Genomic DNA, 27900 nt, shown 5'->3' with positions numbered 1-27900 from the left:
TCAAATAGTTACTAGTTCCCTTTTTAAAATGTTAGAGTTTGTTTCTTTAGCTATATATGAAATTTAAGCCACTTATTTTCATTTAGAGTTTAAAAGGTTAAACTATTAATTTTATAAAAAGTTAATCATTATTATGATGAAACATATGTTAGGTGGCCCACTTTCTAATATCTTGGCATAGTTGAGTAATGTATTATTAAATAAATACAAGATGCAACAAATGACACTAAAGAGGCATGTCAAGTTATATTCTGGGTTCTTAAAATGGTCCAGTATCATTCTACTGATACTATACTGGGCATGCAATACCTCCCAGGAAAGACATGGGGCCAAATTCAGGAAGCCTCCGTGTAAGAGTTATAACTCTTACACGGAGGCTACAGTTAAATGGTGTGATGTCAGCATGTCATGCATATGGTGCATGAGGCATGCTGAATCACACCGTAACTCTTACATGGTCCGTGTAAGAGAGTAGGGGGCGTGTCCGTAGGCTAAGCCCTGCAAGCGGACACGCCCCAGAAGGCTAAAATGGCTGAAAGTAAACAGCCACGAGAGAAGCCATGGAAATGTGAATAAACACACTACACAACACATGCCCCCACAGACCAGCAATGTAAAAAGTGAACAGATGTTATAAAATGAAAATAAAAACTGTTTTATTTTTTTTAAACCCCGTAAATGTTTGCTATTGTGTGCGCGGGTGTGCTACTAGCGCAGCTGCAGTTAGCAGTCAGTGGAAAAGGATATAAGAACTAAATATGCAAAGTAAGCCAAGACGTAATAGCATAGTGGTAGAGTTGTCGGCTTAAGAGCAGGCAGGCAAGGTTCGAGCCCACACAGTAACCTGCCCCTGACAGTATTGTACAAATGTAAAAGTATTTCCTTTTTTAAAATGGAATGAAATGGAACATATATTATCAGGTAATACAATAATAAAATATTTAGAAATGTACTGATAGCTAAGCTGCTGTCAGACAGAGTGCCCGTAGCTGAGTATTGTTTCAAAGGCTGCAATTGCTTGCCCGCAGCTAAGCACCGGTTTAACAGGCTCAAATTGTGTGCAACTAGCTGTGCTTAGCTGAACATATGTGTTACTAGCCAATTAAGGTTTAAGCCAGCGCACACCATTTGCGCGGGGGTGCACGCTGCGCCCACAAGCTAACCGCCGGTGCGCATGCGTTAGCTCTGCGCAAATGAGCTCAGACCTGGTTTTAAGTGCTTAAAAGTGCTTTTGGCATGTTTGATTGACAGGTCCTCAACTCATTCCTAGACAGTCATAAAATGAAAAATCAGTGGTCAAATTCGAACCCAGGATATCATGCACTAGAGTCAAGGTACTAAACCACTAAGCCATGACAGCAGTACTTAGAAATGCAGAAATAGCATATATATAGGATATAATCCAGAATGGAGCATGGTAAAGCAGTTTCTGTGAAGTAGATACAATTCCAAAATGGCCAATCATAGAAATGTGCGGGAAAATCGGCATATATAAACCCCATAGGCGGGAATACACAGCAGAAACAATTGTAGAATAGACCTGCAGGCAGAATGAGTGGAGTAGGGGAGGGACGTTGCTTTTGAGCACAGCGGTGGGGCATTGAGGAGTCCAGATACATGGTCTGGCTCCTAGTTCACCATCATGAGGCCCAACTCATGCAGGGCCAGGTCTCATGGGGAGCGTACAGGGTGGAGGCATGGGACCAGTTGGCTCATGATCTTACTAGTGCTACTGGGATTCCACGCACTGGTGAGCATGTCCGTCACCACCATGCGGACCTGAAGTGATGTAAGCAAGACCAGTTCACCCAATGGATCCAGGAGGCCTGGGATATGCCCAACGCCCCACTACTGAGTAAGTTACATTTTACTTATGTATGTAAGGAATTCAACTAGCTGATACCATGGAGATGTGTATCCCAATATTACTTGTTTTTTATTACAGCTGCAGGTGTCCGCTCTATGAATCAACGAGCACATGACCGCAGGCTGGTGCGGCTCCGCCACCATGCAGGTTAGTAACCCCACCTAGTACTTGTAAATAAATATTATAGTGTAGCATGTAGCAGAACACTGCAGTGTATTGATTAAAAGTAATACAATGTGCAAGCAACAAGTGAAAGTCTGCAGGTATGGCTGCAACAAGTTCATCAGTATGCAAGTGAAACTGGAAATATAATTGATAGAAATAAATAGTTCTGTAATACAGATGTCCCACCATTAATTAAATGTAGTATAACCTGCAGTAGTCTCAAGAGTACAGCTTCAGAATCTGAGGTAATCACATGCGAGATATATCCCCTGTTGAAATGCTGAATCATGACAGAAGTGAGGCTGCTAGAAAGTGTTGGAATCACCACAGGTCTAATATGTGAACAAAGCCTAGAAGTACCAACCTGAACTGTGAAATTGCAGGATGTGTGAGAGTGACAGAAAGGGTCATGTATCAATGAATAAAGTAGTAATAACTCCTGAATATATAGGCATCAGTGTGGTTCTACAGAACTAAATGCATGTGGAAATTAAAACTTAACATCCCAAACTGATGTCAGTGTGTCTGAATCTGGAATGTTCAGGCCAAAATCTGTATATGGTGATGACAGTCAACAAGTTGCAGATAGAATGAATGATTGTCTGACATACTAAACATCCATAGTTGTCCCCTGCCCTGTCATCAAAGTGTAGCAGGATGATGTATCTGATCAAATTCAAAATAACTAGGATAGTGATGTATCTGTAACAGGTCTAGCATGACAGTCAATTAAAAATCATTTGGAAACTATCACCCACAAGTTCATTGTGTTTCTATTACAAATGTATATCAATGTATAATTTATGAATGTGTCATCATTTTTTTTCTCCACCCCACCCTATAATTGCAAATTAAAAAAAACTCACTAAATATTGGTATGTGAACATTTCATTAACCATGGACATTTGTCCTGTTTCAAAAATATATGCATGTCTGTTGTTGCATGTGCCCCGTTCATACCTGCAAACCTGCAAACCTGATGGCCTGTTGCCATTAATCAACCCTGCAAGTTGTTTGATTGTGTATTTCCGTTCAAATAATGCATGTGATATTGATATGCCCGTTGTTCAATGGTGTTAATATCTGGGTGTTTGTTTAATGGGAATACCAATGCATGCTGTTACAACTAATTTGAATGGAATAATATGCCACTAACCCAAACTAACATCACATACTCACAAACCTAGAACGCTTGGGAAGGCAGGTCCCAGCGGACCCACCTCTCCCACCTCAGCTGGCGACTGCACCTGGCACTAGTGCCCAGGCTGGACCCTCCTCCGGTGGCCCTGTGCCACCTTCGGGTGGAAGCGCTGCAGGGGATGGGGCCCGTCCCCCCTCTGCAAGTGTGGTCGGAGGAGCTCGTCCACTCACCCTCCAAGGTGTCCGGTCTGTGGTGTGAAGGGAGATCCAAGACTCTGTTCTTGGGCCCCTACGCCAGCTTGAGGCCCGGGTGGCACAGCTTACGGGCATGCCCATTGCCCCGCCTGCACAGACCCCAGCACAGCCCCGTCCTGGGCTGTGAAGGAACAGTGGCAACTTCCTATGGGTGGGGATATCAGTTCCACTGTTACCATCTGTGGGCTCATGTGCCCTGGATATCCCAACCTCCGTCCCCGTCAATTGTGTAACCCCCCCAAATGTGTCATACACCGCCCCTGTATGCGTCTTGTCTGTCTTGTCAGTTAACCTATCCAACCTACCTCCCCAGCTATACTGACTACCTCACCTGACATACCACTCTCACCTGATAAAAAAAAAAAAAGGGCACTCTGTACCCACAAAAAAATTACGCCCCATACATAGCTGTCCATGTTGCACACATGTCCACTGGACATTGAAACTGTTAATTACAATTGGCTGTACAACAGGTATTAATGTTGTCCTGACACCTCTCTCAGGGGTGGAAGGTTCCAAATGTCACACCAAATTGCATACAAATGCACAGCTGTTGCTGGGTAAGACATGGGCAGCTATGGGCCTCACCTACATCCTTCCTGCAAATTCCAAGCTTGTTTCCCTACTGTCTTACCCTTTTTGTGACCCCTTTTTCACCACTTTCCTGTCACCCCTTTTTCTTTTCTTTCAAAGAAAATAGCGTGGGTGTGCGCTTGTGTGCGCGGAGCTCACCGCCAGTGCGCATGCGTGAGCTCCGCGCAAATGAGCGCAGACCTGGTTTTAAGTGCCTAAAAGTGCCTTTGGCACTTTTGATTGACAGGTCCTGTACTCATTTGGAAAGAAAAATAAATTCTCACTGTCAGTCTCGAACCCAGGACCTCTGTAATACTAGTCTGTTTGACCTACCACTAAGCCACGACTCTCATACAAGAACATAGTGCTAAAATAAATATAACATGTAATAGTAGGAATCACTATAAAGGTAATATAGGATGTGTACTACCCAAAGCATGTCAGGTAGATTTGTAATGCCCGAATTACTGGATTCCCATACTAGTTTAGTGTTAACAGAAACAGCCCTGCTAATTGTTAGCTTGTACATAATAATGTAAGGTAATGTACATATATGAAAGTATGTATATGTACACATACATACATATATATATATATATATATATATATATATATATATATATATATATATTAATACATATGAAATATAGTGGTAGGTGTCAGTATCCATACAAACTCACTACAGGAAACAGTGAAGATAAATGCAGCAACCAGAATCTGCAACACAGCCTGACCCCTGTGAGACCTACTAACCCCTTTAACTGCTTAAAGGTGCCTCCAGCACTTTGATTGATAGTCCCTGTACTCAATTTGAAAGCAAAATATAAGCATACTAGTAGGCCCTACCACAAGACCATTGTAACAACAGTCTGTATGACCTACCAGTAAGCCATGACTCTCATACAGGAATATAGTGCTAAAATAAGTAGAACATGTAATAGTAGGAATGAAGATAAAGGCAATATAGTATGTGTACTACCCAAAGCATGTCAGGCAGACATTTACTGTCCCAATTACTGGATTCCCATACTAGTGTAGTGTTAACAGAAACAGCCCTGCTAATTGTTAGCTTATACCCAATAATGTCAGCTAATGTACATATATGAAAGTATGTATATGTACATATATATATATATATATATATATATATATATATATATATATATATATATCAATACATATGAAATATAGTTGTAGGTTTCAGTATGCATACACACTCGCTATAGGGAACAGGTGAGAGAAATGCAGCAACCTGAATTTACAACACAGCATGAAGCATGAGAGACGTACTAACCTTCACACTCACAGAACACTGTCAACAGCATACCAGCATGGTCCACGCCCTTACAATCTGAAAGGGCAATGCCTATCTCACATACCCTTTTATAGCACTGTCCTGAAATCACAGTGAGACATGCAATCAGTACACAACTGGCTGCATGCAATTAGCAAATGCTGCCTTACAATTGGTGCAGAGGCCATCACATGGACCTATGCAGATATCTACAAAAGCATCCAGTACCCACACTCCACACATGCAATACATTCATTGCACAAAACTGGCAAAGAGAGAGAGAGAGACAGAGAGAGAAAAAAAACAGAAATAAAGACAGCCAGCAGCAAAACCAGCAGCAGCAGCAGGAAACAGCAAGCAGCAAGCAGCACCACTGACACAGCAACGGCTGCCACAAACACAGGTAATGCAAAGTAGCAGGTTAATACTGTGTTTACTGTGACACCTCCAAATGTATCATAGTTCACTATCTATAGGTATGTCCATGAAATAGGTTGTGTGTACATAGTCCTGATATATATATATATATATATATATATATATATATATATATATATATATATATATACATATATAATATTGCTGTACATGTTGTCCATACTTAAAACTTCCATAGCTTAGAACACAAGGCCAGTTATGCATATGATGCAGTAGTTCCCAGGGTCAGTAGAGGTTCCTCCTCATTGGTGTGGGACCACTGTGTATGTATGGCACTGTTCAGGTACATATCCTGTAGTATGGCCAGGGATTAATATCAGTCTGTAATGTGGTGCTATGTCCTCTAGGGGTGAACGTATCACACATCCAGGGATACCATTTTGTAACAGTGATGCTATGTATTCTGCAATGTTGAGGGTGGCCCTCACCTGGACATGTGAGATGATAGGGAGGTTACAGTCATCTGTGATAACTAATTCCACTTGTGTAGGAGAATGGGGGGGGGTACCTGCACCTAAACTGTCTGCAACAATGTTGCCAATATCTGTGCATTTGGTGAATGTGAAACATCTTAACACTGCTGACCACAGATGCCTTGCCTTCATGTGAATCTGCCCTGTGCTGCAGTAGCCTCCTGCTATTGTTATACAATGTGTCTGTATCTGTAGTCCACTGGACAGGATAAATAAGTGGTGTGCATATGGTCTGGGTTAGATATGTGTGTGCACATTACATGCACTATGTGGGATGTCTGTGGTAAGCTTTTGCAAAGGGGCCAGCGGTGTGTGTTGTGGCTTCCACTGGCCCAGTGGGCTGCATGGATAGCATCACAGTCCTAACTAGTGAATAACTGTGTAATTACATGCATACATAGCAAGGAAATGTACTGTGCTTGTGGTGTTGTTGGGATATGTATATCCAGGCTGAGTAATGTGTGTCCACATCACAGGGTTGGATGGCAACACACATACAGTATGTAGAGATGAACACCCAGAGTGTTTCAGACATGTTGCCTGTGCAGAAATATCTGGCCGTTACCTGTGCATCCCCCACAACACACACACACACATGCAACATATGGCAGAAGTACTATAGCAGTACACATAGGTTCATAGGTTCATACTAGGCTATTTGCCCTAGAGCATTGATAAGCCTAGTAGAATGTGTTTGTTTTTTGCCACCCAATTAAAATTTATGCTGCTATGCCCTTTTCCGAGGTTAATATACTGTGCCTCTGTCTAACAGTGACATAGAAGTGATACCCGGGGTACAACTATGATCTCCATCCACTCATCCAGATTCCTATGGAAGAGAGTCAATGAGGGACTCTGCCTAACCTGTACTGTGAGTTCATTACAGAGTGAAGGGAGCCTCTGGGTTAGGAATATGTCCCTCCAGCATGTCCTATTTATGTCAGTGCTAAGGTTCAGGTCTCCTGAGCGTGTGGCTGTATGGGACTTTGATTTCCTGAGGTGCAGCATGTCCATTACTTCTGGGTTGGACATGGCTGTATATGGCAGGCACAGATTGCCTCTGAACAGGCAGTATGCCACTGAGTCCATCTGGATTTTCTTTAACTGGGCAGCATATGGCATCTGTTTGAGCCCTTTGATCCTCTTGGTGAGGTACTGTTGAGCTTTTCCAGTTGCTGTAGGTGTCTGGTTAGGTACATCCCAAAAGGGGCATTGTACTCAACTATAGGCCTGATGATGGATGAGTAAAGAGGCACAATGACCTCCCCTGCCGTACATGTGAATCCCGTTATGATTAGCTGGGCTATATAACATGTCTTTCAATCCACGTTGGCCACATGGTTGACAAATGACAGATTGCTATCAAGTTTGTTCCCCAGGTCCCCAATTACGTCTTCTGTACTCAATGGCTTAACACCTATGTGGGACTTTGCCACCTATGTGGAGGTGTGGAAATCTTCGATGAATATTGATACTCCCCCTCCTTTGTTGTTTGGTCCAAGTGTTGGGGCCGACAAGAATGGTAACAGGTATAACTTGTTAGTGCTGGTGTGCTCCTGGGAAACCTGAAACAGGTTTCTGTTACTGCACAGATATCGATGTCCATAATGCTAAGTACAGTTTTGAGTGCGTGTATCATGAGGTCTAGACCTCTGGTGTTGAGTAGCATTACCCTTAGTTCCTCATCCTTTGTGATACGTATGGATGTGGGTTTGCCTTATGAGCCTTGCCTAATAAAAGCACTATGGGTGTAGCAAGAGCCTCTGCCAAAATCCAAACGCCCAGGGGTGACAGGTGCAAACTGTCCCTAGCAAAGCATCGTGGCTTGTACAGCATATCACCCCAAGATGACAGGCTTTGGCTCACCTGTGAATGACACCAGTACTTCAGTCAATTGTTGAAAGTGATCATCTTGCCTTGATATTGTGGCATCATTCGTGGTGAGAGTAAGATGCTACTCAAGGTCAGGGTCATACTGTCTTGGGCTACATGCTCAGAGAGCTCCTTTCTGTCTCATGTCATGTAGTCCAGGGAGGTATGTGTCAGGTCATTCACACCAGCATAGACAATGAGTGAGTCATACTTGTACTTGCCTTGGAGTTACTTGAGTGTTTGTGTTATGTGGCGGGTAGTAGTGCCCGACAGGCTGCACACTGTGACCCTCTCCTCATTAAGCCTGGTGAACGTGACGTCAGTGTGCCTGATGATAGAGGCACCTATTACAAGTGTATGAGGTGTGTTGTCTACTGTTAAGGGCGGTGAGTGTTCAGCACATTGGCTTTGTGAGATATGTGTTGCACGTGTTTGTTTATGTGGTAGTGGTTGCTTGAGTGTCTGCTTTGGAGGTCTCTGCTGCTTAGGCAGATCTTTATTCTGAGCCTTCGAGTATGTGTTTGTGTGATTATGTGTTTGTTTTGCTGTCGTGGTAGGTCTATGTGAGACTGGAATTGTAGTGAGTGTGGTTTCCTTCTCCACCTGACTGGTTATGGCAGTACTGAGTAGAGATAGCCTAGCCTCCAGTTTGGTATATGGTTGCATCACTCACATGTGTTTGAATTTGTTGTTAGGAGGAGGGGGTTGTCTGTGTACATGCAGCTGTTATGACATTGCCTATGGATTACCACACTCACCAGCTGGACTGGAGATGAGATTGACAACTGACCTTTGGACATGCTAGAATACTATTGTGAATTCTGTAATAATTGAAAACAAGGTCCAGTAGGGAGTAAGGGTGTACTGATATTACTTACTACTGCTGACTGATATAATAGCTTCATTGAGCAAGTGCCAAGTAACTTAAGTGCAATGTGTTACAATTAAGTAAATGCAAAAACAACAAGCTGTCAAGTGTAACAAGGAAATACGTACAGTAAGCAATGCAGATATCAGTAGTGATTCACAGAAGTGCTGAGAAGCTGTGTATTATGTGGAAGTAGCAAATAACAAGCATATAAACCAAGCTAGATTCAGGAGGCTTGGATGTAGTGTATGCTACAGCAAACAAGGTGTACCAATGTCAGTAAGATGCAGTTCAAATATGCAGGCACTATACACCTGAAACCAGAAGTTCACAGCTATGAATGGCAGAGTACAGCCTATTCTCACACAAGAGTGCAGACCACAAACCTTGTTAATGTTAAATACCTGGCCTGAAGGCCAACTGCTTATACCAGAACTAATACACTTGGACACTGGGCTCTCAATCAGCAGTTCCCAACTTAGAAGGATGAAAGTTATGTGTCCTGCCACCACAGTGCTTGCCACAAACTTCCCTAATGTAAAACAACTGGTCTGAAGGCCAAGTGCTTAATCCAAAAGACTTAGAATGATAGCTACACTGTAATCAAGTTACAACCAAGCAGTAATAAGTACAATGTAATACTCCCTGTATAGAATGTGTACCATATATTGCTGACATACTCTGCTGATAACCTGTTTGTGTACTTTTCCAGGGGAATATGGCTCCGAAAAGGAACCCTGCATATTCTGCTGCAGAGGACGACGTGATCCACCAGAGCCTGGTGCGTGACTATGACATCCTGTTTTCACACACCACCCAGAATCAGCAGGAGAGGTCTGCACTGTGGCAAAACCTTGTCAGCAGGATAAATGATGTTGGCATGCATGATAGGACATATGAGCAGGTGAGACATCACTGCAGTGATTTGATTAGAAATGTCTGCCAGCGTGCTGCAGATATCTGCAGGCAACAGGTTGCCACAGGTGGGGGGGTGACCACACATCTCTCCCTCACCAGACAGGAGGGGCTACTGCTAAGTGTTGTGGATCCAGCCCCAGAACAACAACAGCATCAGACGTGCATCATGATGGAGGTTGGATCCACACAGCAGCAAGACACCGAGCGTGCAGGTAAGATGCCATATTTATTTATTTATTGTTATTTATTTTACATTTGTTGACCGGGCTAGTCTAGCTGGATATATGTCCATTGTCAGTAGAGGCCTTGGGAGAAAAGCTCCACACATAACATAATAAAGGCAGACAGACAAGTTGTTAATAAAGACATACAAAATAATAGAAATATAAATCAACTTGTTAATAAAATCAACAAACATGTAAGGAACTCAAACAGTTTAAACTCATACACAATGTTCTGTCGGTTTCAAAGCAATTTTACCTAAAACATAAAGGTTATGCAATAAGGCAAAAGCCATATAGATAACAGTTAAAGCTCAGAAGGGTAGAGATGTAGAAGGAGTATGAAAGATAAAATATTAGGGAAGAGGCAGGAGTCAAGAAGAGAAGAGAGGAAAAGAAGGAAGACAGTCAAGAGGAGGTGGGAGAGATGGGGGAAGTAGGTCAGAGCATAGAAGGACAGCAAGGGAAAAGACACAGGGTAGAAGATAGTTTTTATGCACAATGAGGGGTTAAAGGTAAAGAGAGGGTGGGGAGAGGAAAGTTAGCCTGGAGTACTACAAGAACAAAGCCAGTGGTTTTGGAAGTACAGTTTGATTTGTTGTTTGAAGAGAGGTAAGGGTGAGATTAGAGTTAACTCCTTGTATGTACATATGACTGTTCTGTACACTGTTACTTCATGCATGCATGAGGTGTGCACGTGGTATGTATCTGTCATCATGATATGTAATTGTGCATGTGTGATACTGACATTATGAGCAGCTGATGTGTATAAGGGAACTAGTGTACTACTGTACTGTATCATATGCAAAACAAATGGCACACTTGTGCCCATTGACATTACTTTCTTCATATTTCCAGGTCCCTCCCATCTAGCAATGAGGCAGGCCATACATGCTGGTGAGTGTGTTTAACATTACCTGAAAAACTATTTATAATACTAGTAAGAGTAGTGTAACTCAGTACTGATGTGTGTGTGTAGTGTGGGGTGTGCAAGTGCGCAAGTGTGCCTGTGCCCATGTGTGCATGTGTGTGTGTGTCCATGAGGGCACGTGTCCATTTCTGAATGTGTGCATTAGTATTGAAGTGCATCACTGTCAAATATGTGTTGAGACTGTAATCTGTGTTCCCTGTTTTCCTCCCGTAGGTTCTGGTGCTGCTCTGGTGACCTGCAGCAGGGAACCTGAATCTTGTGCCCCAGGTACTGATGATGATGAAATGTCTATAATGGTGCAGGAAGGTGTGTCTGGGTCTGCCATTGGTCAGCCAATTGACAGTACACAGCTGTCAACCCCTTCAATGCGCACAGTCATCCTGCCGTTACATCCTTTGTCACCATTGTCCCTAGGTGATGGACAGTATGCATTGGGCATAGATCAGGGTAATGTGGTACCTGTGGTACATGCATCCCCACAAAACAGCCATGAGCAGGGTCCTCCAATGGTACCACACAGACAGTCACCCATGGGTTCTCGTGGGGGCATCCGTGGCCGTACTGCCTCTGGCCGACGTGCCCAAGGAGGTATGTCAACCTCCACTATGTTCCGGACTGTTATGCAGGCACAGGCGCGTATGGAAAGGTACACCAGACAGGGTCTGAGGGAGCTGAGAGCATGTTGCACAGCCATGACAGATGGCATGCGTGACATTGTGAATGCTATTCGTAACTTCACAGATGTCGTTGACAGACGTTGTGGGGACATACAACAGCTGCACCACAACCAGATGTCCATGGGCCAGGGCGATGGTGTGCGTTTGCGACATCGACGTGGCCGTATGCCGGCAACAGCACCAGCTGGCAGTGGCCGCGGACGACAACAGGCCCACTCACGCACCTCAAGTGCCAGCACCAGCCCCAGCAATGCTGGGTCTGTGCTGTCATCAGGACGCCCCAGGAGACCACATGCACGTGGCTCTGGACAGTCCCAACAAAGAACTGTGTCCATTCAACACCCCCCCCACTTCCGATGACAGTACCCAGTCTGGGTTAGTACCGGATACGGTCCGTAGCACCCCTGCCAGGCACAGGTACCGTGTCCGTGCCCACAGACACTGATCTGGATGACCTGACAGGTGCAGTCTGTGGCTCTCCACAAAACCCTGTACATGGCAGCCATTATGTGGGACTGTGTGTGCTTACACACATGCAGAAATTTAACACCTAGGGCAAACACATACACACACACACACACTGCACCAACACTGGTCCACCCTGTACTGCTGCCCCTCACAAACACACATACACACACATGTCAATTGGTGTTACCAGTGGCTGGCTTGGGCATACCTAACCCACACCCTGTGCATATGATGACACTGTGCCACCTCCTGCATACTACAACATCAGTGCAGGAAAAGGTAAACACGTTGCTGATGCACAGGGTGACTACATAGAGGTGTATAAGTAGTAACATGTTGGTAACTGTTCACTGTTCCACTATGATTGTGTGTATAACTCAGCATTCCTGCTGCAGTAACTGTATGAATGTCCTGAATTGTTATCTGCACCCATACTACTTACCAAAGTGTACCAGCTGCACACCATCACATGCTACTATTGACTATGGGAATGTGCATCATGTGCTGTTATTTAGATTCAGCTATATGTATCTGTTCTGTCACACATGCATTTACACACACCCTGCTACCCCCACACATGCACACGCTCACCTGCCATTATTTATTACCCTACATGAGTAGCTGTCGATACATGACAGGTACACATTGGAAAAGTGCACTATGGGATTACTACCGATTTCCTCCTCTCTACCTGTACTCACAGGGTGCAGGCAACCTCAGTAGTTTAAAAGTGTAATGTGCATCAGGTACTGTGGTACCCTGATTGCCACATCAAACATGTTTTCCATACGGAAATGCACACACAGAAACATCCCACATCCACACACCTGCCACATTCAGGCTTCAAAACACTATCTAGGTATATTCTGATACATGTGCGTGTTACAGTAGCATGTAGCACTATACTGAGTACTGGCAGTTGTCTGTTGTCATGTTGTTTGTATAGGGTAAAAGGATTGTTCGCTTATCCTACTTCATTTTGTGGACATTACTTGAAGTGTTACCTTACATGCGTTATTGGTACCAACACCTTCTCTTTTGTTGTTTTGTTTGTATAGGGTGCTGTCAACATCACTGTTTGTTAAGGGAAATGTGCACCCTGCAGTGCATAGCCCCATTTGGCAAAAGCCACATCCCACCCCCAGCATTGTGCACACACACTAACCCCACCCACACTAAAACACATACTTTCCATGTGCAAGATTCAAACCCCTACCTAACTGTGTTATGACACTAGAGACAGACACATTAGCAGAGTGTGCTATTTGCATTAGTGGGAGAAATTTTTTCTAATGCTGTACTTAGAGGGTGCTGACATCATCTGTGTTTAGGAAGAGGGATGTGCACCCTGTAGTGTGTTCTCCCAGTTGGCAAAAGGAACTTTTCCCTCACAGCATTATGCGCACACAGAAACACCACTCATACTAACTCACATACATCCCTTTTGCGGGATTCAAACCCCTACCTAACTATGTTATGACACTGGAGAAAGACGCATTAGCAGAGCGCGCTATACGAATTACTGAAGAACTTCAATTCAGGTAGTATAGTTATAGAGTGCTGACATCAGTAGTGTTTCAAAAGGGGAATCTGCATCCTGTAGTGTACTGTCACAGTTGCTAATAGGGGCATTTCCCACACACACATCGATGTGTTTGAGGTTTGCATATGTGGGGGATCCAGTATTCCAGTGTGATTAGTATAAGGTTTGATTGCAACAATGACAGATATACTTCAAGTGGTGAGCATTTTGTACTCATGTTTGTGATGATCAGGTCTAGTATATCTGCCCCTCTTGTGGGAATGTTGACTACCTGTTCCATAGCTAAAGAGTTTCTGAACTATGGGAACCCTAGAGCTTGGGTATTGTGGCTTGAGTAATGTTCACAGTCTATGTTTGGGTAGTTGACGTCACCCAGTATGCTGGTGTTTGCAGAGAAATCTATACTCTCCTGTGTCAGCATGAAGGCTGTGTGGGATTCCTGTGTTTGAGAGGGTGCTGTAAGAGCTCCTCTGTGTCTCTTTCCATGTGGTCCAGGGAGGAACATCTCAGGTTGTTCACACCAGCATGGACAATGACTGCCTCATACTTGTACTTGCTGTGGAGTGACCTGAGTGCTTGTGTTATGTGGCACATTCTATCACCCGACAGGTAGCTAAATGTGACCCTCACCTTGCTCAGTCTGGAGGGCGGGACGTCAGTCAACAGCTCATGTCAAGCATGTTCACACTCCTCATAAATGATATGGAAACCTTCAAAGCCCCCAGGCCTGTTGAAAATATGGACCAGACTGCAGATACCTGTATAAAGGCATTCTATGGACACATTCAGGAATGCATGGATCATGCAATCACACATGAAAGCAAGACCCAATCCTCCAAAGGCAGATGTCCTGTGTGCTGGACACCAGCCATAAACAAACTATACAATAGAAGGATGAAGCTACTACATGATACAACAAACTCCCAAAATGTGAAGGCATCACTGATGAGTATTAGAAGACAACTACAGGCACTCATAAGATTGTCTAAGGCCATCTTTGAGAGAAGATTCCACAAGACACTGAGGATAATCACATGGCTTTCTGTAGTTATGTTAGGAACCTGGGTGGTAATACCCAGATATGCTCAGAGGTAGTCCAAGATGTCACACTAAATACCAAACACACAGACATTGCCATCATCCTAGTGGACAGGTTCACTGCTACCTTCTCCCCCCCTCCACACCAAAAGGGCAAATATGTCTCCCAGCAGAGTGCTGCCCCCCCCTGACATCTCAGATGCTCAGGTAAGAGCTGCCCTCTCCAAAGCAATAAACACTGCATCAATGGGACCAGGCTGTGTCCTACATGAACCCCAAGAAGAGCTACACCCAGACATAACACTACTGTTCAATCCCAGCCTTACTACACGATATGTGGCCAAAGAGTGACGTACAGCAACAGTGGTCCCTCTACATTCAGGTGGTGCCTTAACGGATCCTGGACACTATTCGCCCCATACGTCTGAATAGCTTGGTCTGCAAAGCTATGGCAAGGATCATCATGAACCTCATAAATATAGATATTGGGGACCTACAGACATGTCACCATACACAGTTTGGCTTTGTTAATGGCAGATCCTGCCTCTCAAACCTGTTTGATTTCTTTGAAACAGTCACCAAGGCCACTGTCAAGGGGAAGGTGGTCTACACAGCCTACCTGGACCTTGCATAAGCCTTTGATACAATACCCCACTTGTGCATTCTGGGGAAGCTCACCAGTGTACATATTAACCCCTATGTCACTACAGATATTGCACAGTGGCTCAAGGGCAGAACACACATGGTCAGAATTGCTGGAGCCATGTCATCCTCAAAACCAGTTACAAGTGGTGTCCCACAAGGCTCAGCCCTGGGATCTGTCATGTTCAGTATATATTTATCAGAGGTACAGGCCAACATGGAAGTACTGTGGCTGAGCAAGTCACAGATGACTGCAAATCGGACGCCATCATCAACTCTCCAGCTAACACACGCATCCTCCAAAAGGGCCTCTTGGAAACACACGACTTGTGCCACAGCCATGGCCTCAAGCTGAATGCCAAAAAGCGTATAGTCATCCCCTTTGTCAAACACAAAGTGACCACAAAGTACCACATATGTGTTAATCCATTAAGTGCAGACGAAGGAATTATGGACCTTGGGGTACACAGGTTGATAGCATTCTTCCATTTGACAACAACATGGCCAAAGTGGTTAGGAAAACATTTTATATGAGCCACATCATCATGAAGGGATTCACATGTAGATCAGGGGAGGACATTGTGCCTCTTTACTCATCCCTCATCATGCCCATAATTGACTACAGTGACCCTGTCAGCATGCACCTTACCAGACACCTGCAGCAACTGGAAAGACCACATACGTACCTCAACAAGAGGATCAAAGGGCGCAAACAGATGCCACATACTGACTGGTTAAAGAAACAGCAGCTCTACTCAGTGGCATACTGCCTCTTCATAGGCAATCTGTGCCTGACATATAAAGCCATGTCAAACCCTGACTTAATGGCCATGCTGCACCTCAGAATATCCAGATCCCATCAGGCTACACGCTGGAAAGACTTGAACCTCAGGAGTGATATATATAGGACATGCTGGAGGGACACATTCATAACTCAGAGGCTCCCTTCATTCTGGAATATTATCCCAATAGAGGTTAGGCAGAGTCACTCAGTGACTATCTTCAAGAGGGATATTAATGACTGGATGTGACATTGTAGGTTTACCCTGGGTATCACTTATGTGTCACTGTTAGACAGAGGCACAGTATACTAACCTTGGAAAAGGGCATAGCAAGATAGATTTACAATGCATGGTGAAAGCCACACACATTCTGGCTAGGTGTATAAATGCCCTAGGGCAGATATCCTTGTATGAACCTATGGACCTATGTATCTTGTTCACCATTGGCCCTATGTGCTGTTAATCACCAATGCAATCTCAATACTATGATAGCATGTGCAAAGGTCAGTTGTCAGTCACCTCTATGGTACAGTTGTGGAATATGTGAGTCATGTAGTAATGTCACAGCTGCCACATGTACACAGTCAACCCTATCCCCTACCCATGGATGTACAACACATGTATGGGATGGAAACACATGGCCAAACTGTGGACTAAGCACTCTGAACCCAGTACTGGCATAACCTGTCAGGTGGCATGAAATACTACAGTGACTGCAATACCAGTCTGATGTGGACCTACACTGACAGCAATACAAGCATGGAAACACACCGGGCCATTCGTGGAGCCTAAGGATAGCATCCTGCCTGAGTGGCAGACACCTCTGCAGCTGGCACACAGGCATATGTTAGGCCTGAACACAGCACACATAACACATAGCACACAAATCCTGTGTGCCAAACAAGCACAGTCTGTACAGCTATACAACACTACTGCTGCGGTTGTGTTAGGTACTTGTATTGTCCAGTACAGTGAGGTCATGCTCACCAGGCTGGACAAGGTGAAGGTCACAGTGATATGCTCATGGGGCACTATGGTCCACCACATAACACAAGCATACAGGTCAGTCAGATGCATGGACACATATGACTCAGTCATTGTCCATGCCACTACAGCTGATGTGTGATGAACCTCACTGGGATACATGATAGGGAACATGGAAGGGCTCACTGAGCAAGTGACACAGGCTGGTAGAACCCTGACCTTGGTTGGCATCAGACCCTCACCAGGGATGCTGACATATTACTGAATGCTAATGAATTACTGTAGCTACAACACCCTAGCTGAATGGTTCTTAGCATGCGGTCACTGCATTGCTATGGAACAACGTCTTACCACTCCCACAACAGGTGAAAACATGCAGCACCTGTTCATCAACAACATGTAGACTATATGCCCCAGACCAGGTGTGTATCCCTCACTACTAGGTTGATAGCATCTACATCTCACACTGTATATACACATCCCACATGCAGCACCTGCACAGAAGACCACAGTCATAATGTTACCCTGTGCAAATACCATGTATTCACATGTGGCAGGCATCACACATGGTAACTATGAAGGTCACAGGTACATATGTGTATTTGGCACACACATACATCATGTGTGCATTGCCATAACTGGTTTAATCGATGTCATGCATTATTGTGAGAAACAACCCGCACACATGGGCATTCTGTGTGGGCAAAACACACGTGACATGTCTGGAATCAAAAGCCATAAATAATTGTGATATCGTTTAGAAAGGGGTATGTGCATCCTGTAGTGTGTTTTCCCAGTTGCCAAAAGAGACATTTCTTTCATTTCACAAACACTTGCTGGATTCAAGCCCCTACCTAGCTATGTTATGACACTAGAGACGGATGCATTAGCAGAGCGCGCTATTCGGATTATTGGGAGATTTCTTTTCTCCTGATATACTTATAGGGTGCTGACATCATCAGTGTTTAGAAAGGGGAATGGGCATCCTGTGGTGTGTTTTCACAGTTGCCAAAAAGAATGTCCCTTTCATATACACTTATCCCCCTTCACACACACTTGCCGGATTCAAACCCCTACCTAACTATGTTATGACACTAGAGACGGATGCATTAGCGGAGCGCGCAATTCGGATTGCTGGGAGATTGCTTTTCTCCTGATATACTTATAGGGTGCTGACATCATCGGTGTTTAGAAAGGGGAATGAGCATCCTGTGGTGTGATTTCACAGTTGCCAAAAGGGATGTTTCTTTCACACACACTTGCTGGACTCAAACCCCTACCTAACTATGTTATAACATGAGAGAGAGACGCATTAGAAGAGCGTGCTATTTAGATTACTGGGAGATTTCTTTTCTCCTGATATACTTATAGGGTGCTGACATCATCGGTGTTTAGAAAGGGGAATGAGCATCCTGTGGTGTGTTTTCACAGTTGCCAAAAGGGATGTTCCTTTCATACACACTTGCCGGATTCAAACCTCTACCTAACTATGTTATGACACTAGAGACAGACACATTAGCAGAGGGTGCTATTCGAATTACTGGGAGATTGCTTTTCTCCTGATATACTTATAGGGTACTGACATCATCAGTGTTTAGAAAGGGGTATGAGCATCCTGTGGTGTGTTTTCACAGTTGCCAAAAGGGATGTTCCTTTCATACACACACACTTGCTGGATTCAAACCCCTACCTAACTAGGTTATGACACTAAAAATGGACACATTAGCAGAGCACACTATTCGGATTACTGGGTGATGTCTTTTCTCCTGATATACTTATAGGGTGCTGACATCATCAGTGTTTAGAAAGGGGAATGAGCATCCTCTAGTGTGTTTTCACAGTTGCTAAGAGGAACATTTGGACTAAGTGTGTGAGCATGCCCAGTTCAGCCTTCCCATGGCATGTTGTGTGAAAGACGTCTCATTCATCAAAGTGTGTGAGCATGCCCAGTGTGAGCTTTCCATATGTTGAACTCTGCAGCCCATCACATTTGTGGATGAGTGTGACCTTCAACAAATATCTCCAGTTTATGGTTGTGTGTTCTGTGCCATGTTGTGTAGTTACTGTCCAAATGCTTTTTGTGTGAACACAACAGGGATTATACTGTGCCTGCAGGTTTTGCATGGGATACTTTGCATACAATTGTCAACATCCGTTCATACTGACCTAACACTGTAGTACTGTATAGTGTAGTAGTTCAGTACTTTCACTGTGGTGGACAGTATCCTGGGCTTTAGTCCTATCACTGCTTTACATTTCCATAGTGTGCACAACAGCCCGGTTAGGGTCCAGTTGTGCACATCTGCACAAAGGCGGTGCCTCTACGGACCCTAGTAATCACCGCCCCATAAGCTTAACAAGTCTAGTCTGCAAAGCTATGGAGAGGATCATAATGGAGCTCATAAACAAAGATATAGGGGACATGCAGACATTGGACCCGTCCCAGTTTGGCTTGGTCAAGGGCAGATCATGCCTTTTGAACTTGGTCGACTTCTTCAAAACAGTCACTAAGGCCATTGATGAGGGAAGGGCAGTCCATACAGCCTACCTTGACCTTGCAAAGGCTTTCGACACAATACCCCACTCGGGTATTGTAGAAAAACCTACCAACCTAAATGTAAACCCATATGTCACAAGATGGGTTGCAAACTGGCTTAAGGACAGGACCCACAGGGTTAGAGTTGCTGGCGCTATGTCAGACTCCAAGCCGGTCACAAGTGGTGTCCCACAGGGCTCAGTCCTTGGCCCCCTATTGTTCGTTATCTACTTCTCAGAGGTACAGGCCAACATGGGAGGACTTTGGTTGACAAGGTTTGCAGATGACTGCAAACTGGGCGCCATAGTGGACGGTGCATCAGACATGGATATCCTTCAGAAGGGACTCACGGACACTGATAGCTGGTGCCAGAGCCATAGCCTGACGTTAAATGCCAAAACATGTATAGTCATACCCTTCGGGAAAAGCAAGGTAACCCCAAGCTACCATATAGGTGGCAATCCTCTAAGCACAGAGGAGGTTATCATGGACCTGGGGACCCAGGTTGACAGTGGCCTTTCTTCTGACACTCACATTGCTAACATGGCTAGAAAGACCTTCTACATTGACCACCTGATCAGGAAGGGATTCACATCCAGATCTAGTGAGGTCATTGTTCCCCTGTACTCTTCACTTATCAGACCAATGATCTGCAGCAATTGGAGAGAACCCAAAAGTCCCCCACCAAAAGGATAAAGGGACTCCAACATCTGTCATATGCTGCCAGATTGAAGACACTCCAGCTCTATTCAGTCACATACCATCTGCTCAGAGGTGACATGTGCCTGACATGCAAGGCCATGTCCAACCAGGAAGTAATGGACATGCTCCACCTCAAAATCGCCAAATCCACCAGAACCACTAGGGCAAGTGACTTAAACCTTAGCAGGGATATAAGTAGGACATATTGGAGGGATAGATTTATCGCTCAGAGACTCCCTATGCTGTGGAATACAATCCCGGTCCATGTGAGGCAGAGCACCTCGCTGGCTCTGTTCAAGAGGAATCTTGACCTGTGGATGGGAGATCATAGGTTTACCCCGGGGATCATCTCTGTGTCACTGCTGGACAGAGGCACGACAAACTAATGGGCACAGTATTGTTTCCATATAAGGGGTGGTGTACGCCACAAAACTCTGGGCTGGGCTTATAACTGCCGTAGGGCAGATAGCCTAGTATAAACCTATGAACCTATGAACCTATCTGACCATGTTGCATTATGTTCGGATATGAACTACTTACAACAGCCTCATCCAACATCAGTAGTGTATTCCACAACATGGGTGTACATTGGCAAACACTACCGATATGCCCTAGGCCGTTTCTAATGCTAGTCAGGGAGTGTGTTTGCCCTTTGACACATTGTAAGTGTAGTTTGCCATGACATATGTCTTGTTTAGTATACTGTGCCTCTGTCTACCTGTGACATAACATTGATACCCAGGGTAAACCTACCATCTCCCATCCACTCATTAAGATTCCTGTTGAGAAGAATCAATGAGTGACTCTATGGATAACCTGTACTGGTAGTTTACTCACGTGTGGGGGTGGCTTCTGTGTTATTGATAATGCAGTACAGCTTGTCCTATGTATGTCAGTGCTGGGGTTCAGGTCCCTCATGTGCATAGCTCACTGCCATTCAGATTGTACAAGGTGCAGCATGTTCATTGATTCCAGCTTGGACATGGCTTTCTACATCAGGCACAGCTTGCGTCTGGGTGGCCAGCATGGCTGTGTGTGGAGTTGCACTCTGTTTAATCAGGCAACACATTACATGTGTTCAAGCTCTTTGATACTCCTGGTGAGGTACTGTTGTGGACTTTACAGTTGATGGAGGTGTCTGCTGAGGCACACCCCACAGGGGCTGTTGTGGTCATTTGTAACGCTGATGAAGGATAACTGCAGAACCACAATGACCTCCCCTTATCTAGATGTCATAACCTTCATGAGTAGGTTGGTATATGGATTGTTTCTGTTAACACTACAGCCACATGTTTGTGAAATGCAGGATATCTATCATATTATGTACCCAGGTCTGTCATTACATGTTAAGTATGTAATGGGTTAACACCTATGTGGTAATTGGTGGACACTTACTGTATATCCACAGAGGTTGACTATACAGTTTTCTCCATTTAACATGCTGACATGGCTATGGCACCGGTTGTCTGTGTCTATGTGGCCCTTTTGTGGGATGCTTGTGTCAGCTGGAGTGTCAGATATGTTAGGCGGTTTGTAGTCCTCTGAAAACATGTTCAGGCACAGTCCTTACATGTTGGCCTGTACCTATGGGGCATATATACCAGAGGTGGAAGGTCCCAGGACCAAGCTTTGTGGGATACCTGTTATATGTGGTTTGTAGTGTGACGTGACTGCAGCATGTCCGACCATGTCAGTTCTGTCGTTGGTCTGGTTTGCAACCCCTCTAGTGACATTGGGGTGTATATATAAGCTGGTGAGCATATCTATATTGAACACGTAGGGTATTGTATGGAAGGCTTTGCAAGGTCCAGCTACACTGTGTGGACCACATTGCCCTCATCAGTGACCCCAATCACTGTTTCAACTGAGTCACACATGTTTAGGGGCAGGGTCTGCACTTCATAAACCCACACTGGGTAGGGTCGGGTGTCAATAGATCCCCAATATCGTTATGTCTGCGGTACATGCTGATCCTTTCCATAGCTGTGCAGACCAAGCTTCTCAGGATTCTGTGGTGGTTGTTTTTAGTATCCATTCAGGCGACACCTTTCTTGAGAAAAACCACTGTTGTTGTACACTGCTCTTTGGGTACATATCCTGTGGTAAGGCTGACATAATGTCAGGGAGGCAGCAGTCTGCTGTGAAAGATATTTGGCATTATGAGGGGGGGGGGTTTGCACTGCACCTGTCAGGATGTATGTTGGCAATATGTGTGTGTGTTTGGGATGTTGTTTGTAATATTTGTGTGATCCAGAGCATATCCAGGAATTCACAACACGCTTACTACCATCAGTTGCAGCAGCCTTGGGGTTATCCTTAGTGTCCTGTACAATTTGTATCATAATAGGTTCATGGGTTCATACTAGGCTATCCACCCTAGGGCATTTGTAAGCCTAGCCACAGTGCGTGTGGCTTTTGCCACCCCTTGCTATGTGAATATTATGGCTATTTATGATTTACTTAGCTGTGCCTCTGTCTGGACATGACACAGTAAAGACCCCCAGTGTACTTTTACAATTATCCATCCATTTTGCTAACTTCCTGTTGAAGAGTGTCAGTGAGGGGCTCTGCCTAACATGTAGTGGTATTCTGTTCCAGGGTGTGGAGAGACTCAGGGTTAGGTATCTGTCCCTCCAGCACATCCTATTTGATTATGTGTTAAGGTTGACATCTCTGACTCACACAGCTCTGATGGCTTTGAGTTTTCTGGGGTGGAGCATGTCCATTACTTCTGTGTTGGACATGGACTTGTACAACAGACATACAATGCCTCTGTGTTGGCAGTATGTGACTGCATTTGGCTGTGGTGTCTACAGCCAGGCAGCATATGAGATATATTTGAGACCCTTTCTGACTCTTGCTGAGGTACCTTTGAGATCTTTCTAACTGCTGCAGGTGCCAGGTAATGTACATCCCAAATGAGGCATTGTATTACAATATGGTCTGATAGGGGAACAGTATAGGGGCACAATGACCTTTGTTGACGTAGATGTGAATCCTTTCATGATACAGTGTCCAATATAGACAGTCTTTCCCTAGACAAATTGGTGATGTGGCTGTCACATAACAGGTGACTGTCCACTTGTGTCACTTGGTCCCTGATTACTCCTTCCACACATAATGGTTTACCAGCTATGTGGTAATTTGTGTGCACCTTGTTTTGTATTTGGTGGTACATTCATACTGTCCACTGTCTTCAGGACAGTGGGGTGGGGTTCCTGTGTGTGAGAGTGTGGTCTGTAGCATGCTACAGACTGTACAGCAGTCTTGCCTACAGTTAGTTGCACATGGGTGGACTACAATGACATAAGCATTGCCAGTTAACTGGACGTATGGCTGTCTGTGCTGAATATGGATACTCACCCTCCTTTTATGTTTTGTTACAGGTTTTGTGGCCATAACACATGATATGTGCTATTACCTGGTAGTGCTGGTGTGCTGTCATGAGGCTTGCAGCAGGTTTGTATCATTGGGCAGACATCAATGTTCTCCATACTGGGGAGGGCCTAAGGAGCATGCATATTGAGGTTTACACATCTGGCATTGATCAGCATTACCCTTCTGTTTCTTTCCAGTTTTGTTTTCTATGGTGGTGGGTTGGTCTTTTCGGCCTTGCCTACGGACGGATCTCTGTAGTTTGCAAACGCCTTAGGCAATATCCAGATGCTCATGGGTAACAGGTGCAAGCCATCCCTGGGACAGCAGCATGTCTCACTATGGAGTCACCTATTACAACTTTATCAGGCATGTTGTTTCTCCTTCTGTCCTGTGACTGTTTGGCACACCAGCTTTGTGTACTATGTGTTACATGTGCTATGTCTGGAGTTTGTTTTATTGGGTGTCTGCTTTGGAGGCTTGTGTTGGTGTTGTGTGTTTGTAATTAGGGCCTCTGGGAATGTTTTTGTGTTTATGTGTTTGGTCTACAGCTGTTGTTGGTCTATGTGGGACTGGGTTTGTGGTGTATGTGGTTACCTTGTCCTCCTGACTAGTTTTGACAGTACTGATTTGGGGGTGCTCAGGCCCTGGTTTGGCTACCTGGTTGCGTCTATCACATACATTTGTATTTATTGGGGTGAGTTTTTGTTGTGTGTGTACTTGGGACAGGTGTCACATTGCCACTGGATTCACAGATTCTACTTGTTTTGCCTGGCCTTAGTGGATTGTATGTGTGGACACATTTTATTGCCATACTAGTGATCACTGATTACTTCACTTTTCATGTTTGATCTATCATGTGGTAGCTTCCTCATTCTCTTCAATGGGTTAGTAATTTATGGAGTCCAGTATGCCAGATGCCTGGGTGTATGGCATTGTGTCTTGTTGTTAGTGATTGCAGACTCCGAGCACTCTTGGCTGTGTTCATGGTATGCCTGTATAACATGTTCTGCAGTGTGTCCCATATTCTGGACCTGCACAGGGCTTTTCATGGATTCCACATTGGTTTGTAGGGGTGCAAGCTATGCTTTATACATGTGTTTCACTGTGGTAATCTGGCCAGGGACTGGGGTCGTGATGTGTAACTACAGTGTGATTACTCTATGGTCTGGTCTTACCAGTGAGGGATACACTTCTCATCTTGACACCCAGTACACATATTTCTGATTATCACATCCAGTATGCTTACCCCTCTTGTGGAAGTGTTACATTTTGCATGTCTATTTTGTTTGATGGATTCTGGGAAATTGTCTACACTTGTGTCAGTGCTAGTATAATACAAAGAGTATAGTGACAAACACCTCAAAAGCTGACTTCACACTTCTTCGGACTGAGATGGTATCCGTTAAGCCCACTGGGCCAGTGGAAACCACAACACACAATGGTGACTCCTTCACAGACACTTTCTACGGACATCTCTGTGATAGCATGGACCATGCAATCACAAATAAAAACAAGACCCTCTCCACCAAGGGAAAGTGGCCTGTCTGGTGGACCCCAGCCATAAACAAACTGTATAACAGATGAAGGATACTAATGCAAGACAGAGCTACATCTCCTAAAGGGAAGGCAGCTGTGATCAGCACTAGTAAAAAGCTACATTCTCTCATAAAGACATCCAAGGTCAACTTTGAGACATAAACACCAAAGACAATAAAGATAACCACACTGCCTTCTTCTGTTATGTCAGAAACTTGGGTGGGAACCCTCAGATATGCTCTGAGTTGGTACCCAACAACATATATTTCAGTGACCTGACAGATATTGGCAACATTCTGGCAGACAGGTTCAGTGCAATTTTCCCCCTCCCCAAAAGAAGATAGTTATCACAGATGAATGTAACCTCACTGTCATCTCAGATGTCCATGTGAGAGCCGCACTCAGCAAAGACAAGAACACAGCATCAATGGGACCTGATGTTATCCCCAGTTGCGTGCTATGTGAACTCCAGAAGGAGCTAAACCCGTATATACAAATGCTATTTAACCTTAGCCTTGCTACAGGATATGTACCTGAATACTGGCGTACAGCAACAGTGGTCCCACTCCACAAAGGAGATGCCTCCACAGACCCTGGGAACTACCACCACACAAGCTTAACCAGCCTTGTCTGCAAAGCTATGGAGTCATTATGGAGCTCTTAAACAGAGACATTGGTGACCTACAGACCCTTGATCCCACCCAGTTCAGCTTTGTACAGGGCAGATCCTGCCTTTTGCACCTAGTTGACTATTTTGATACTGTCAGTAGGGCCATTGATGAGGGCTACGCGGTCCACACAGCCTACCTGCACTTGGCTAAGGCCTTTGACACAATACCCCACTCAGGCATTATAGACAAGCTCAACAGCTGAAATATAAAATCATATGTCACAGGATAGTTTGCAAAATGGCTAAGAAACAGAACCCATAAAGTCGACATTGCAGGTGCCTTGTCAGATTCAAAGCCAGTCACAAGTGGTGTCCCACAAAGATCTGTCCTGGGACCCCTCTTATTTGGCATTTACTTTTCAGATGTGAAAGCAAACATAGGAGGGTTGTGGCTGACAAGGTTTGCAGATGACTGCAACCTAGGCACCATAGTGAATACATCAGCTGGCACACACATCCTACAGAATGCCATCACAAAGACAGATAGCTGGTGCCGGAATCATGGCCTGAAACTGACTGCAACTGATGTGTAGTCATCCCCTTTGGGAGGAACAAAGTACCCACAAATCAATACATAGACAGAAACCCACTGAGCACAGAAAACAAATCAGACACCTGGGGACACATGTAGATAGTAACATCTCATTTGACACCCGTGTTGCCAAAGTGGTTAGAAAGACTTTCTATCTTGCCCACCTTATCATGAAGGGTTTTCCATCCAGATCACAGGAGGTCATTGTACCACTATACTTCTCCCTTATCAGGCCCATGATTGAATACAAAGCCCCATTTGGTATGTACCTCACCTAGCACTTGCAACAGCTGGAGAGACCCCAAAAGTACCTTACCAAGGAGATCAGGGGTCTACAACACATGTCATATGCTTCCAGACTAAAGGAAATCCAGCTTTATTCAGTGGCATACCGCATACTTACAGGTGACCTATGCCTGACATACAAGACCATGTCCAATCAGGATTTGGTGGGCATGCTCCCCTGCAAGCAATCCAAATCCACCAGAACCATGGGAGCTGAAGATTTGAACCTCAGCACATACATGTATAGGACATGCTGGAGGGACAGAGTCATAACTCAGAGGCTTCTCACACTCTAGCAGAGTATCCCAGGTCATGTTAGACAGAGTCCCTCACTGACTCTCTTCAAGAGAAGTCTGGACAACTGGATGTGGGATTGTAGGTTTACCCCAGGGGTCCTCCCTGTGTCACTACTAGACAGAGGCACAGTCAAGGTATTCAATTATGTATGGGGGTCATAATGTGTCACTACTAAGTGAGAGGCACAATATTCGGAATCTATTCTGTACACTTATTACCACTATAAGGGGTGGCAATAGCCACATCACTATGGCTAGGCTTATAAATGCACTAGGGCAGACAGCCTAGTAGTAAACTATGAAACTATGAATCTATGGTGTATGTGTAGGTATTGTCAGTCAAGCAATATAATGTGGTTTGGGGGGCTTGATATCTTCCTGTCTTCCAACAGTTTTTTGTCTATTCCTTCTAGCATGTCAAGGGATCAGTTGCTAGTGTCCTCTCCTGCTCAGCTGGTGAACCTGGGAATATTGAGGCAATGTTACAATTGACTCATGTACACAGACAACCCTCTCCTTCTCCCACATAACACAAATACATGCAAGAGATGCAACTATATAGCCAAACTGGAGGCTGAGCTCTCTCAACATAGGACTGGCAAGACCAGAGAGGAGGAGAGGGTAACCACACACACCACAAACCCAGTCTCACATAGCACTATCACAACTTCAAATCATACACATAAACACACAAAGACATACTCGGAGGCTCTGATCACAGATCTACCATAACAGCAGAGGCCACCAAAGCAGACACCCAAACAACTGCCTCCACAGGGCACAGCACATGCAACACATAGACCACAGAGTCAGTGT

This window comes from Protopterus annectens, chromosome 2.part2 (genome assembly GCF_019279795.1).
Source record: "Protopterus annectens isolate FY-2018-M chromosome 2.part2, PAN1.0, whole genome shotgun sequence".
Classification (NCBI taxonomy): domain Eukaryota; kingdom Metazoa; phylum Chordata; order Ceratodontiformes; family Protopteridae; genus Protopterus; species Protopterus annectens.
This window is presented reverse-complemented; position numbering follows the sequence as displayed.